The sequence below is a fragment of the Pinus tabuliformis genome, chromosome 9 (assembly GCF_031772625.1).
Source record: "Pinus tabuliformis cultivar Carrire ecotype Pingquan chromosome 9, CPIR1, whole genome shotgun sequence".
NCBI lineage: Eukaryota > Viridiplantae > Streptophyta > Pinopsida > Pinales > Pinaceae > Pinus > Pinus tabuliformis.
This window is the reverse complement of record NC_142307.1, coordinates 222,949,246-222,955,245: the sequence shown is the minus strand read 5'-3', so window position 1 is coordinate 222,955,245 and position 6,000 is coordinate 222,949,246.

Sequence of the window (6,000 nt, the reverse complement as noted above, 5' to 3'; positions counted from 1 at the left end):
TATATTATCAATTCCTCATCTATAAAGTTTGAGATTTCTAATTTGGTTGGTAGGGTTAGATGATTTGCTTTTTTGTCACTCAAATTCAAGTTCCACAAATTATATGTTGCTTATTGTGATAAAGCTAGAAAGGTATATATCTTTTCTGAGTGAGATACCCTTTGTAGGTGTTTTGATAGGTGTGTTTATAGATGTCTTAACTCTTGTTAAGTTATAAGTTCCCTACTACACATTGACTTGTGAACTATTTGCACCTGTGTAAGAGATAATTACAACTAGCTGGCTTTAAACCTAAACTTAGATCAAATAACTTTACTATATTACCAATTCGTCATCTTCTATTCATTCTATGTATCTTCCCACCTTTAAAAACAATTAATAATATTAAATATCTATTTAACGGATTAGATATTTAACGTATGAAGTGACATAATATTACATCAATTGGATATTTCCCATATAAAGTGACGTAACTATTGTTAATAGATCACAACACTCTGCTACCATGCTAGGATACTTTTTAGGTATATCTACCCATCTTTCACATTAAAATATATAAGATATAAATAGTAACTATAAATTAAAATCCATTTTATCATATAAATTGAGATAATAATTTTGCAACCATATTTAAATTTGATTAATAAGTGCAAAAAAACATAATAATTACAATATAACAAGATTTTTAAGTGTGAATATTCGCCCCCAATTTACCATGGATATTATTGACCATACCGTAACATTGGCCAACAAGATGGATCTAGACTAGTCAATAATATATATCCATTTTAACTTATAAAAAACAAATAATTCTAAATACAAATTTCTCTTTGAAAAATATAATATTTAATTATATATAATAAATACAAAATTTATATAAATTTAAATTCATTTTTAATATATACATATTATTTATCAATTTTATATTAAAAATTAAAAACATTATTCATTTTTTAAATAGTTTTGTTTTTTTGTTTAAATTTTAAAGAATATTATTTTTACACATAAACCTATGTCATTCTTGCACACTAAACAAAAGCCATGTGATGGTAATGTGCAAAAACTCAAGAGTGGCCCTTGTTATTACTATGTGTAATAATTCTTTTCTATTTATTTTGTATATGCAAATTGAGGTTGTGTGTAGTTATGGATGTAAATGGTAGCTATAAATTAAGCTCTATTTTACCATATAAAGTAAAATAATAATTTTGTAACCATATTTAAATTTCATTAATAACCTAAAAAACTTAATACTTGCAATATAAGAAGATTTTTAACTATGGATTTTCCAATGGATATTATTGACCATACCATACCATTACCACATGCCCAAAAACCATCTCCTATATCACATCCAAAATAATACTTACAATATAACAAGATTTTTAACAATGTAAATTCACCTCACTTACAATAGCATAGGCCAATACCATGCCTCATCAATACTACATGCCGAAAAACCACCTCTCATTCCACAATCAAAACATTTTATAAATGTATATTTTTTATTTTGTATCTTATGTTTTAAAATATATAAAATATAAATAGTAGCTACAAATTAAGATCCTTTTTGTCATAAAAATTAAAATAATAATTTTGTAATCATATTTAAATCTTATTAATAAGCACAAAAGAAACTTACTACTTATAATATAACAAGATTTTTAACCATCCACTTTACCATGGATAATATTGACCACACCATACCATTGACCAATACGATGACTCATCAATACCACATGCCTAAAAACTATCTCTTATTTCAAATCCAAAATAATACTTACAATGTAACACTATCTTTAACCATAGATACTTACTACACTTACCATACCATGGGCTAATACTATGGCTCATCAATACGACATGCCCAAAAACCATTTTTCATTTCACAATCAAAATATTTTATAAATATATATTTTTTATTTTATATATTATATTTTAAAATATATAAAATATAAATAGTAGTTAAAATTTAAAATCCATTTTATTACCTAAATAAAAATAAAATACACCCAAAAATAAAATACACCAAAAAAATAAAATAATAAAAAATTAAATATAACAATTTTTTTTCCGATTTAATAATTTACATAAAATTTTATTTTTAAATATTAAAATTTTTAAAGTTTTAATGCCATTAAATGACGGTACAAGTTCCTTTTTCATTTTTAAAAAAATAATGAGAAGTGTTAAGTCTGGTGTCCCACTTTACAACATTATTTCTCATATAATATATTAAAGCTTTTTCGTTTTGGAAAAAAATAAATAAATAAATAAATAAAGTAATTATTGTGAATGCATCTTGCTCAACTTAACTTAGTAACATAAGTCGTGCCATTAGAACTCTAATCAAGAGCGCAGAGACCATCAACACGAACTTTACGAGCGCAGAGATCTGCAAAATTTGAAGATATGAGCAGAGCTTCACAAAATTTGACCGCAAAAGCAACCACTAAGAAACAATGATCCTATAGCCGCACTGCAAATGATAAATGGCGTCTTGGGAAATGGTTTCGGAAATATTTTAGTAAAGTTCATGGAGTAATAAAAAAGGCGTTAAAAGTTGCGGAAGAAATACGACAATTGAAATAATGTTATTACAGCTGGAATGGTTGGAGTATAAATGGCAGCTAATTTTTTTATTTTGTAAAGAAATTAGGACATCTATGTCTTAACATATAGAGTTACTTTAGAAAGTAGTTACACAGAAAGATAGTAGTTAAGAGAAGGATAAAAGACAGTTCTAAAATTTAGAAAAGGTGGAATTTTTGCACTGTAGTAACTGGGTTTTTCGCATCTTATTACCTAAGATTTAGGAGTCTTATCAAAGGATTCACCATGCTTATGGCAGCACTGTTGCTTAATTTAATTATTTGTTAAATTACTTGTATTTAATTATTAAATTTGAGTTTCTGTGAACTTGTGAACTATACATGTACTTTATGTGTTAGGAAATTTATTTTTAATTATTCTAATTGAAAGAAGATGAACTTTATTTATGATAAGATTATGGAAAAGAATATTGAACTATTGCAAATGGAAATGAAATCTAGACTAGGTCTTGACAGAAAACAATGAACACTCTTCAGAAAAGCTTGATATTTCATTATGAATATAATTATTTATAGATATATATGAAGGAGAATCAATAATGACCTTCGTCGATCTCCGCCGTTTTGAAATGCTGTTCGATTGATTCTTGCAGAGTCACATAGGCCGTTTGCGCAGTTGTGATTAATGTTCTAACAACTCCCCTTAATCATGACCACCTAAAATTTAACTTGCTTGCTCGTCTAAGTCTCAGCGAGGCTTACAACAAAACATTTTATTTTTACCTTCTTGCTAAAGGGTCCATGCTTGTTCATTTGTTGGTGCAGTTATCTTCACCACTTTGGCTTTCCTTATGAAATTCCTCTGCTCTTTGCTTACGTACTTAACATCAACAACCTTTTCTGGATTGGGATGCAATGCAAGATCCAGAACAAGGTAATCTAATTCATGTTCTCCCCACTTTTTATGAGGAGACACCAAAATGCACTCATCTTTCAACACGAACGACCTCCTAACAACATCCATGGAAGTATCTTCCAGAGTCGTAGTCATCTTGAAAGCAAATCCAATAAAACTTCTAACAATTGGGTTATAAGAGAAGCAAGTTTTACTCTAAGTGTTTGCAGAATCATGTGGAATAGATTTTAGCTCATGATCATCAATAACATAATCCTCAATAGCATCACATTGTTTGTCAAAGATTTCTACGAACTCAAAAACACTGTCAGACCCAAAAATGTTGCCAAATGGGTTCGTGAGAAAATGATCATCAAAAGGGTCATTGTCAAAAAAGTCTAAAACGATAGACATATCAACTGGGCTCCACTTTACCTCTGCCACGTAGAAAAGAACCCAACAAATAAGACACGTTGGAGATCTAACAACGCTCCCACACAACTCTTAGCTAGGATCAAATTTTCCTTAAACTCTGGCGAGCTTTGACTTCAGAATAACACCACTCTCGGCTTTGCCTCTCATTTCCCTGGATGCACACCACACTTTCGCTACCCCACTCTTTTGATCAGCGTTTTCCAACAACAAGCTCTCCTTCTCTTAACACAACACTCTTCTTTTAATACAGCGACAGATGCTGTGGTCCACAACAGGCACAAACAGGTTCACTAATCTTGACATTCTAGAGGGGGAATCTTCACATTCTCGACCCCCTCTGGAGCTGCAGTGACACAAACATCACACACTGCTGCACACAAACAAAATACTTGGGAGCAGTCTCCAGTTTTTCACCGCAACATGCCAATCAATTCGACGCAACTGATAGCGCCTTGTGTCTTGGCTACACAATAAAGGAGGCAAAACTCCACACATCAAACTCAGTGCTTAAAACACAATAATTCCTGGGCATTCCACTAGTCTCCATGAAGTGGAGGTTCAACAACGCCTCTTCGCCCAACAGGACAACAACACTCCCTCATGTTCCTCTACCCACAACAAGACAGCAACACTTCTAGATAGCGCTGAAGGCACAACTCAGCAGGCCGGCAACTCCGCCACTCTTGGCATCTACAACCCTCGGCGCTCTTACTCGGTGCTTCTCGGCCTCCAGGCTCCCCTCGACATTCTTCACCCAACAGATCTCTACTAGATCTTAGTAGCCACACCGTCGCCAGGCCTCACAAGCTCCTTTTAACAGTGCTTCCTCTTGGCACTCACCTCAGCGCTCTAACAGCCACCACAAACAATGTGGCAAGCCCTTCAATAGCTAACAATAGACTCCCTCCAACAGCGCCCAACAATTACGCTGGATCTGGTATTCCCACACAAACCAATCTTGGACTCTGTGTCGATAAGAGCAGCACTGCTCAAATGGCGTCTACAGCCTCTTCCGTCATATTTCCCTCACATAGATACACTTACAACCCACACAAATATATGCTCTGGCGTAACACGGTGGTCTAAATACCTAATAAAATGGCAATACAATTCAGTGCTACATGCCAACAAAATGGGGAGCCTCTCTCCATGCATTGGCATGGCTCACCTCAGCCTTCATCGCTACCTCTGGTTGACCTCCACGTGGGCAACGGCTCACACAACCCTCAACACATGCTTACACAACCACCGACAGAGACACCAACATTTGCTCTTTTGAATTTTTTCAATACTAAGTTTTTCTATTCCAAGACCATGCAAGCCTTCATTGAGGATTTCTATGCAAACAGTATTGTAAACCTCGGGCGAATTAAATCAATGATGAGGTCTCCACGATCTTCTCCAACACAGGTCACGCTTCGATTTCCAAGAAAATAATTGAACCTACATAAAACTCTTCTTTGCCACTTTATAACAACCTCTTTTCAAAGAACAAAACAGAGAACAAAATCCACACCAAATTTTTACTATCAACTCGGTCAACGTAGCTGACCCTCGACAAAGATCTGATTGATTCGAGATCTTCATACGAACAGACAGCTAATGGAAGCTTGATTCACATAGTGCATTCACACTTGGTTGCGCCGATCTTTACACGCACACCACGCATAGACTCTGCTTGCCCTTCACACCACAGAGCACTCGCAACCTTGGCCAAACACAGCTCACCTAAGCTCTGATACTATGACAGAAAACAATGAAGACTCTTCAGAAGAGCTTGATATTTCATTACTGAATATAATTATTTATAGATATATATGAAGGAGAATCAATAATGACCTCTGCCGATCTCCGCTGTTTTGAAATGATGTTTGATTGATTCTTGCAAAGTCACATTAAACTTGCTGACGTGTGAATAGTGGGCGGTGACGTTTGCGCAATTGTGATTGGGCGGCACCGTTTGCGCAGTTGTGATTAATATTCTAACATATCTAATTAAACATATATACATATTCTTTTATCTACTCAAAACTAAGAAATGGTTTCAAAGCAAACTATTTTGAATGAAAGAAATTCAAAGTTTATTCAATAAATGGAAATATCTTATTCTAGTGAACC